Below are 11,216 nucleotides of genomic sequence, written 5' to 3' on the forward strand. Positions count from 1 at the left end.
TGGCCCGTTAACTCACGGGCCACTCCAAAAAAGGAAACGGGACGCAAATGTTTGAAAACCCCAGCACTTTATCCTTCAATTTAACTCATGAAGTCCCTAAATGAAAAGTAATGAATCTCTATAGCTCAGTGTGTGAGTCTGCGTTCATTCATCTGACCTCATTTACAGACTGTAGGAGTGCTGGTTTAGTGCAGGAGATAAAACTCATAAAAAACTCCTAAAATCTCCTTTTAAACCGTTTTAACTGATGTAATTTTTGTATTAATATCCAGGACACTGTCTGGGCTATTATGGGTTAATACCCATACAATCTTCCACCCCTTTTTCAGTTCTTTTAGCAGGTTTGGAGCCTTTTCTGTAATGTGCTCCTCAGCACGTAGACACGCCATTCTTTAACTTCACATGATCTGATTTTTCTTGGTTGAGTTGTCGAGGTTTTTAAATGGTTCTTGAGAAATTTAACCAACTGCCTGTTGCAGTACTGTCAACCAATAACACAGAACTACACTGGAGTTCAGTGGACTCTTTAAAACCTCCCATTATTTTAATAATGATTAATAAAGACAGACTGCATGGCTTAGTTTGATACACTTGAAGCAATAGGACTGGATGAAGCACGTTAATTCAATGACTAAGTGGTGTATCCCAGTACTTTTGTCCATAGACGCTTTATCTGCTAACTTCAAGGAATTTAAAGTAGTGTCTGAGGACTCCTAAAGGTAACTGTTGAGCTGAATACCTCAACTTTTTGTAAATCCACTTGCTTCTCAGAGACAGGAGTAATGATGGAGGTATATGACCAAATAAATAAAAATCTTCACACACAAACTTGGGGATTTGGCATTTAGAAAGTGATTATAAAGAGAGTGAATACTTTTAGGGACATAAAACTTATTGACTATATTTTATTGACTGTTTAAAAGAGTTTATCCTGCTTTTGTCTGAAGATTTGAGAGCATTTAGCAACAAGAGCATTAGCGAGATCATTATTTTGGATGATCAGCATCCCACCCCATTCCCAACCCCCCCAACTCATCTCAAAAGTGCTGGACAGAGCTCCATCATTCCAGAGTCAAACAGGCATCTAAAAAGTGTTAAATAAAGAGTCTGAATGCTTTTGGGGACAAGAAACAGAGATATAAGCCAACATATACAGATCAGCCATAACATTAAAACCCCATGCCTAGTATTTTATCTGGGCATGCATTATTCACTATATAAAAACTTTAATTAAGCAAATATTTTTTTATTTTATTTAGCAAATGCAAATTTGTGTTTTATTAGATTTAAGCCCTACTTAAGTCTTGTTATCTCAGTCTTATCTCTGATAAGAGTTTATTTATGATGTGTTGACATCAGTTAATCAGTTATCACACTGCTTTATCAGATTTTTTTTTTTCACTCATTTCCTCTCAATGCTCTCACAGTGCTAAGGATAAGCACGTACACACTCTAACAAATAAAGCTTCAATTTTCAGCACACGTCCTCATTCTATGTTTCAACATAGTTTATTATTAGGATTTTAAAATGCAACATTACAGTAGCATTATAATATTAAAAGATGCATAAAACATACAGCTCTGGAAAAAAAATAAGAGACCACTTAAAAAGTATGAGTTGATTTTACCAAATTGAAAACCTCTGGAATATAATAAAGGGGAAGATGGATGATCACAAGCCATCAGACCAAGCTGAACTGCTTGAATTTTTGCACCAGGAGTAAAGGCATAAAGTAATCCAAAAGCAGTGTGTAAGACTGGTGGAGGGAAACATGCCAAGATGTATGAAAACTGTGATTAAAAACCAGGGTTATTCCACCACATATTGATTTCTGGACTCTTAAAACTTCATGAATATAAACTAGTTTTCTTTGCATTATTTAAGGTCTGAAAGCTCTGCATCTTTTTTGTTATTTTGGCCATTTCTCATTTTCTGTAAATAAATGCTCTAAATGACCATATTTTTATTTGGAATTTGGGATAAATGTTGTCCGTAGTTTATAGAATAAAACAACAATGTTCATTTTACTCAAACATAAACCTAAAAATAGCAAAATTAGAGAAACTGATTCAGAAACTGAAGTGGGCTCTTTTTTCAGAGCTGTATAGACAAATGGTAATATGCTAGCCAACAAAACAACAATTACAATTACATTTACAGTTACGGTATTTAGCAGACGCCCTTATCCAGAGCGACTTACAACAGTGCTTCGATGTTTCTTCAAATATCCAAAGCTAGTTTGTAGACTAGGATCAAGAGATACACAAAGCTTGTTTAGAACCCTAGGAACCCTTTTTTTTATTAGTCTAGGAACTCTTTGAAAAGATGTGTCTTCAGTCGACGTTTGAAGACCGCGAGTGACTCTGCTGTTCTGACATCCAGTGGAAGTTCATTCCACCACCTTGGTGTTGCTAAGGACACACTGTTATCTGCACATCAGCTTGTCAGCTTGTGGTCATTTGTTATAGTTCAACTAACCGAAACTGTCTGACATTAACTGTACGCATCTGCCTCTCTCTGAGAGTCCTGAAACTCTGCTGTTTATTCAGGTTGTGGGCAGCAGTGTGGTTTGTGTTGAGGCCTTCTTCTGCTAGTGAGACACTGAAGTCTAACAAAGCACCTATAAAACATTCACAGGACTCATAATATAACGCTAAACTGTAGACAACTTAACCCTTGTGTGGTGTTCGGGTCTGTGGGACCCGTTTTCATTTTTCATCAAATGATACTAAAAAAATATTTTTTCTAACTCATATATGTTTTTTTGTGAAAAACATATATCAAAACACATTTTTGATACACACACACTGTACCCCCCCCCCCCCCCCCTACACATCTATATTACATACAGTATGTTTGGCCAAGGGCTAATAAACATTGCTTCATTTGTAAATTTGAAACTAAACAAATTTTCTACTCATATCTTGAATTAAATTCATTTTCTTTTACATTTTATTTAAAAACTAATAAAAGATTATTATTGTGTACAGTGTACAGTGATTATAAAAATATTATTTTGAAAGAAATGTAACATAAGAAAGGTAAAGGGCAAATATTAACCATGTAAGCTGTTTATATTGCTTGCAATTTAGGTGAAGCAAGCATGTGTAAAGCATTTTAATGTAAAATTGCTTAATTTTGCTGAATTAAATACAAGTAACAAAGTAAACTTGTAACAAAAATATGAACACCACACAAGGGTTAAAGTCAGGCTAGATCTACATGGTAAAATAACTGACTGGACCAGAGATCCCATCTACCACAGAGGTTTAGGGAGTCTTTTTTTTTTTTAGAGCAAGCAAGCATCAGAGAGAGTGCATGCAAGCAAAACAAGTAAAAGGGGTTCCTTGTTGGCCCCATCTCCATGTTCAGTGATGGGCCCCTGTCTGGGTTGTAAACTGCACATGAGGCCTAGATGGGACCCATGTAAGATTAAGGTGGCCCAGCTGTAATCCAGTTATGATTACATCTACAAAGCCACTCAAGGACCATGCCCACTTGTAACCCACCTACACATGTTCCACCCAGATGAACTCTACATGAACAAGTTGACTTGAAGCAAGTAAGCTGCATCATAAGATGTTTGGCCTGTTTTCTTCCCCTGCAAACTGTTTATTCCATGATTTATATCTACATTAAAAGTACACCCATAGTAGTTTATCTGTAGTTCATTTACTAATAATTACAAGGCATTCAATGTACCTCAGAATGCACTGCTGATTAAACTGGGATGCGGACAAAATATAAAAAAAAACATTTGCAAAAAATGGGTAAAAAAAAAAGGTTAAGTAGAGCTTTTAACTTAACTAAGCAATTAATACTTTTGCCTGGCTTGGTTTAAAAATGTTACATGTGTAACAACCGGTATGTTTCATAATCATCTGTACAAAAAAATTGCTGTAATTTGTTTGTATATATCAAGCATCAATTACTTCAATATTCAATTATGTGGTAAATTATGTTTTTGGCATGATGTGAATCTAAAAAATTCTCTTTACATTCTGTCAAAATTTCATGATGAATAAACCAATAGGAATGTTCGTACATGCCGTGGAATTAAATCTTTTTACATTGACTTCCAATGAAAGTTATAAAGTAAGTTCCCTTTTCATGTTAAGCTGTCAGTTTGGAGTTTTTTTGTCTGACAGTGATGAAATCTGTTTTCTAAGAACCTGCTCATAAATGTTCAATTCATCAGCAAGGTCAGCACTTCCAGGTTTTAAAGAGTGAACATGGGTTCATAGGTAACAAAGTTTTCCTCTTAAAAAAAAAAAGTTCTAATTTTGAGGACATGAAGTTTTTTGTGTGACTGTCATGTGGTCCCTGTCTGTTCTCCTGTTTCTGTGTTTATTTACCTTTTGCTGTGCCTGTTTCTCCCACGTGATCCGTGTTCCTCAGTGTTTCTTGCCCTCACCTGTGTTCATTTGTAACTCCGCCCCTTAGCCCCAGGTGTTTTCTGTTTCCCGTGTGTGTTCCACTATTTATAGTCCGTGCTCCCTTTCCCTCGTGTCGGTTCTTGTACTTGTTAAAGTCTGTTATGGTTGCGTCTCTGGTTCCTTTGTTCCCCGTGTTTCTTGTTTTCAGTTTAGTTTCAGTTTATTTGTTTATTTTTGTCTTTTGTTTGTTTAATAAAAACCCTCGCATTTGCGTCCGCTCTCCTCGTCCTTCCTTCCCGCACCCTGACAGTGACATGATTGATATAATATTTGTATTATAAATTACTTCTGAGTTTATATTCTTAACCAAAGCTTTGACATATTTACTGACTTAAACGTAGATGAGTTTTCAACACAAACCACACTTTCCAGAGATAAAGTCTGAGGTTTGCTCAGTCGAACCATGTATTTCCTACTGAAAAGGTCTGATAAGAGTTAAACTCTTAAGAGTTAAGCAACACTCCATGTGACTGCAACTGACTCTAACGTAAATATATTTAATGAATGACAATATATACATAGTATTTGTCCACTTAAAGATTTATTTTTGTCATACTTATATTTTTCATTACTTTAATATCAGATAAAGATAACCTGAGTACATACAAAAAGAAGGGTTTAAAATGTGATTTTATTTATTAATGGAAAAAGCAGCTAGTACTAGGTGGTGGGTCATTTTCAGCACTGCAGTAAACACTAGCATGGTGGTGGTGTGTTAGAGTGTGTTATGGCGGTATATGGCGAGTAAATCATACATGAAATGATAATTGTATATACAGTTCACCTCATTTAACACTGTGGAAGTCAATAACCACAACAACACACATTCTGCACTATACCACCTAGAGCTGCAACCAACGGCCCAGTCAATGCACCTCCCTCACACTCAAAATGACCCAATTACCTATATACCTATCTGCCTACATGTATATAGCAGGTGTTACATACATATATTTAATAATGTATAAGTAAGAACTGCCAGTAACATTAACAAACATTAAAATAAAAAAATAAACAAACACACTTTTGATCATCAGTGCAATTGTCATGCTTATTCAGTCGTGTTGTGAAGAATGCTAAGCCGTGGTAATTAGTATCATAGCTGACACTTGTTTCCTTTTAGCTGCAGCCATCTGAGAGTGTTGACTCAACACAAGAGAGGGGGTTAAAAATAAAAAAAAACTTCCTCACACACTTGGCCTTTAAAATAAGACAAATGTGTGCACCACACACTGTGGAACATTATTGACTGACACAAACATATAGAGTTTGTTTATGTGTATTGTCTGTATGTGTATGTGTGTGTGAGTGTGGTTTTCTCAGTTCTCGCTGAACGTATGTTTGTGTCCACTGTGGTTCAGTTTAGTTTAAACTGACAGCTAACAAAACTGCGGTAAAGCAAGAGTGAAGCAGACACTCAGCTTACTGCCTTTTCACAGCAAGGTACATATATATATATACACGTATATATATATATACACGTATATATATATATATATATATATATATATATATATATATATATATATATATATATATATATATATAATACTTTTCATTAAGAAATGAAGGTCAGTTGTAAGTGGTCTTAAGTGCAGTCGCAAAGATATGGAAGCCAATTTCCTAAAAAAAATAAAATAATCCAGCACTGCTTCACTGAAGGATTTTTATTTATTTTTTCTAAAAGCAAACACTTATGATGTACTCAAAAATGATGACTTAGTATCTCAAAATATTGAGATAGTATCTCAAAATATTGACTCTGCATCTTAAAATTATTAGATAATAATTAATAATAAATATTTTTTATTTTTTAGGTGGCGGGAATAGGCTTTCAAAGACCTTCAAAACGTCATGATATAACTTCAGCATCATCAGCTTTAGAAACCGCATGTAAACAAAGAGAGAGAGAGAGATAGAGAGAGAGTAAGGGGTAAAGATAAATAGATAGATAAGAATAATATAATGTAACAAATGTAACTGATAAATTATTATTATTTTTTTTAATTACATATTTTTTCATGTGAACTCCACCAAAACTTTTTAAATTAAAATGTAATCATTTGAAGCAAGATTGCGATAAAAAAACACAGTTTTAATATGTTTTATGTTTGTTTTTTTAGTAGTTCATTTTGGTTCCTCCTTACCTTGTTGTAGCTGGGGCCCTAATTAGCGCTACACCTGTAGCAAGCCCACGCGGGTTTTTGTGCCAATTTTTAGCAGGAGGATAGTGGATGCTTTTATGGGTAAGACGTGTTTCTGTGGCCTTTAATCCCATAGTTTTAATAAAGATATAAAACGGAATGAGTTTAACCACCTAATATAAAGCAAGTGCTTAGGACTGTGTGGGACAGATTTGTACACTGATATAAATGCGTGATGATGACTTTTTGATGAAGTTTAGTTCAGTCTTATTTTCCCCACTATTAGGGGTGACGAGGGGACTGCTGCTTGCTGGACGTGCTAACTGTGCCTTGTGCTGTATTTTCTGCAGGTATGTTCATGTTTTGTGTCATTTAATGAGTTATGCTTAATATTTTGAGGTCTTGTTGGTTCTAATACACTAAAATAAGCCACTATGCGATTAAATGTTTAACCTTTTACAGTTACTATTTTATTTGACTATTTCATATCATTATATGCAATATACATATTTGTATCCTTTTATATAAGATTAATGATTTTTTTTATAATGTAAAAAAAAATTAGGCTCTGAGCTGCTTCATATAGTATTACATCACAGTTTCTTTTATTTATTATTTTATTATTATATTTTTGGGACTTTTGCATTTTTTATTTTTCTCTTTTTATGAATGTATATTCATATGCACGCTCATGTGATTTTATAAATAATTTTTATGAGGAGTGGATGCTTGTACAGGGGCTGACGAGAGAGCTGCTGCTTGCTGCATGTGCTAACTGTGACCCATGTTATATTTTGTGCAGAATAAGTGTTCAGACCTCCAGTCCCTGTGTGTGTGGTGTCGACCTAAACTGAAGAATATTTAGTCAACAAAAAATAAAATACCCTTAGCAAAGCTAATATAGAATAGCGTGATAATAAAAATACAGAATAATTAAAGTATTATACAGATATTTTCATTAATAATAGAAAATGGCACACTCCTAGAACCTCAATTTTGGTTAAAAGAAAGGAACCAGCTGTGGACAGAGGACAGGGGCATGAGAACCTACCTAAGGCCTTGTGGAGTCCAGGCTTCACTGGGTCAGAGCTGTTGAGGTGCTACAGGAGAGTATGGGTTGTCTACTCCCTATTAGGCAAGTGGTGGTAATATTATGGCTGATATAAGAAAGCACAGAACCTAAAACAACCAGAAACACAGAAAAATACACATAGCTCCCCTCACTATCCTGTTGTATACATAGGGGCCTCCTGCTAAAAGGTCATAGGATCATAGGCTACACTGGAGTTCTGGCTAATGTCGCCCTCTTGTGGTGAGAGAGCAAAATGCAGCAGTCTTTAATCAACCAATTGTCAAAGCAATAATCGTAACCCTTTCAGACCTGAATGATCTCCAGTGATGAAAAAATGTAAAAATGCTGTTTTCTGTCTGTAATGCACAAAAAAGACTTTAATATTCTACTATAAAAGCTGTATAGCAAATAAATCCAATTAACTAACATAATTCATAGTTTATTTTTATTTCCATTGTATTGGAAGACTGTAGTTCATATTGAATTTTTATTTCATAAACCATTCATAAACAGTAAAAAAAAAAAAACGGATTTAAAAAGTGTTCAAAGCAGAAGATGGAGCCAAGCTAAAGTTTCATTGGTTTATAAACTTGTTCATTGGTTGGTTCATGGTCTATTCTGATGAACAACAGCTCTTAAATAGTGTTACGTGCAACAAAACATTTTTTTAAATATGAAAATACGTTATGTCCATTGTAATGGATGCAGAGTCTAAAAGGGGTTAAAGCAAATACTATTACGTATTTATTTAGTAAAAGTAAAAGTGTTTGTCCTCCACATTAATCCCCTGATCTAAACCTGGTGAACTGAGATGGTGATTTGAGGTGATTTAATTGGGATAAGCTGGAGCTTCACAGCCTGAAGAAAAAACAGCAACTATTGTTCAGCACCTCCAGAAACTCCTTCCTTCAAGACGCTGAGAAAACTATTCCAGGTGATTCTACTAAAAAAAATCTAAAGTATAAAACTGCTGCTATTCTGGTTTAATACTTTTGTTTACAGAATTATTCTGCGTGTGTTCCTGTTTTGCTATAATATAGTCTTCAATATTACATTTACAATGTAAAAAATCACAAAAAGAAAGAAAACCCATTAATTGAGAAGTGTGACTTTTGACTGGTCTGTATTGAGAATATTCTATTTTAGGCTCCATGGAACTGATAATTGTGAGTATTACAGTTATATGTAATACACTTGCTATATCATACTTGTTCAAATCACGCTGTGGTGCTTTGAATAGGTACCAACAGTCCTGAAATTGGTGGCTGGTGAACAATTCAGCCAGATGTGTGTTTAACCAGCTTAATTTTAGGGGAAGCTGTGGTAGTGGATAACAACCAGGTACTAAAAATGGAGTAGAGTTAAGTATATTCAAAAACTCTTTAACCTTTATTTTATACTATTAGGTAACAGTGTAACAATGTTATATGGTTATGTTGAGTCCCACAAGGTTCTATGTTAGGGTCTATAATAATTATGATTTTAAATATTGCAGTTATAAGAAAGGAGAAACTAATTTTAAGAACTTTGTTCAGGATTTATTAAATTTAGCGATGCATTGTCTTTATTTTCAGCTTTTACACACTTGATTCAGATCATCTTTCAAAATATCTGAAACACTGCACTCTACTGACATCCAGTGGTTACACACATTACCTCAATGTCTGTAGCTCTGCTTCAACAAATTATCGAACTATCTATCTATCTATCTATCTATCTATCTATCTATCTATCTATCTATATATATATATATATATATATATATATATATATATGGACAGAAAAATGTTGTGACATTGCAGAAGCTTGAGGAAAAGATGCCATAGTAAAGTTAAATATATATTAATCACAGATTATGCAGAAAGAAATCTGAATGTAAAGAAACACACAAAAAAAACAGAAGCGCTTTAATCATTTATATGAATTTTTATTTTAAAACATAAAAAAAGTATTACCTTTTTAAATGGATTAGGTTAGTTAGTAAAGAAAAATAGCAAATTAATTAATAATGAATATAGCAAAACAATTTTAATAAAAAAATTCGCTTAGAAACAAACAAAAAAAAACAATTAGAATGAGAATATCAAACATAATATACTTAACATTAATCTGAATAAAGATAAAGCATTGCAATATTATAAAATATGAATTGGGTTAGTTATAAGATACAACTTTAACAAATAGGATTTGATTACTAGCCTGATTCTAAATATAGCAAAACTGTAATACATTTAATAATACAATCCATGTGTAAATATAATTGTTATAAAGCAGTAGGCATACACACTATAATACTAAATATGATTATGCATATGAATGAGATGAAACAAAGTATTTTTTAAGAAAATTGAATATTAGTAATATAATAAGATTATAAAATCTATAAAACATGCAGAGGCGGGCATAGAGAAAATAAGAAAACGATCTGTTAAATAAAGCAACAAGAAAAATTTAGAAAAGGATGAATAAAAATACACTTTTTTTTTCTTATTTACAATAACGGCCTGACTTACAGTTACCTTACATATACTCAGGAAATGTTACAGAACAGAACTGTTGTTGATCTTTTTACTCACTCAAGCATCTCCAACATTTTTCATCATACTTGGCTTAAATGTTTAAGTAGAAACAAGTTCACAGTTGAAAAATAGAAGACTATCAGGTAGCTATAACACTCAGTAACTTTTTTTTTTTTTTTTTTAGGATTTAACATCAGCCTTGGTAATATAGCTACAGAGCCCATAAGGTGACATCAAAATAATGTGACTTTAGCCACGACTTAAGGAGTAAGAATGAGATCCTAATGCATGGGAATGAGATAATTAAGCTGTAGCCAGAGAATAACAATGCTTGCTTTTCTGTAAATTAATGCCCATTAAGAACACTAAATATTACATCAAAGCTTCAATCCAAGGATAAGCTTTTGTAAGAAAGATGTTCATTTTAAAATGAATTATGGTGATATTTTGCAGTCTTTCGCAGTGAGTAATGGTATAATTTTAATTTGTGTAATAAAACCTGACAGGCTTAGACACAGACAGTATGCAGACCTGTTTACCTTCCTTAGGCAGTCATATTGTGCACAACCCCCAGAAAGATGCTGCTTTGTTGGCTGTAAAACTAAAGGATATTGTGGCCATGCCTTAATAGCTAGGATTTAATTTACTAATTCTCATGGCCACGCCTTAATTATCTCATTCCCAATCATTAGGATTTCGTTCTCAAGCCTTATTAAATTGTGGCCACGCATCCTCCATGTTGCTTCCAAGCTGGGAAGTTAAAAACTCCATTTGCAATATTTTTCCTCGTACAGTCGTGAGAGCAATTGTGGCACTTGATAACACAGCAAGCATTCACCATTTTATTCTATTGTACATTAAATTATGTAAACAAACCGAACTGCGCTGCCAGCCATTACTGCTAATACTGCTATTGCTGATACTTCTAACACTGCTACTAGTGCTAATACTGCTACTACTGCTGCTGCCACTACCATTACTGCTAATACTGCTATTGCTGATACTGCTAACACTGCTACTAGTGCTAATACTGCTACTACTGCT

This window comes from Astyanax mexicanus, chromosome 8 (assembly GCF_023375975.1).
Source record: "Astyanax mexicanus isolate ESR-SI-001 chromosome 8, AstMex3_surface, whole genome shotgun sequence".
NCBI lineage: Eukaryota > Metazoa > Chordata > Actinopteri > Characiformes > Acestrorhamphidae > Astyanax > Astyanax mexicanus.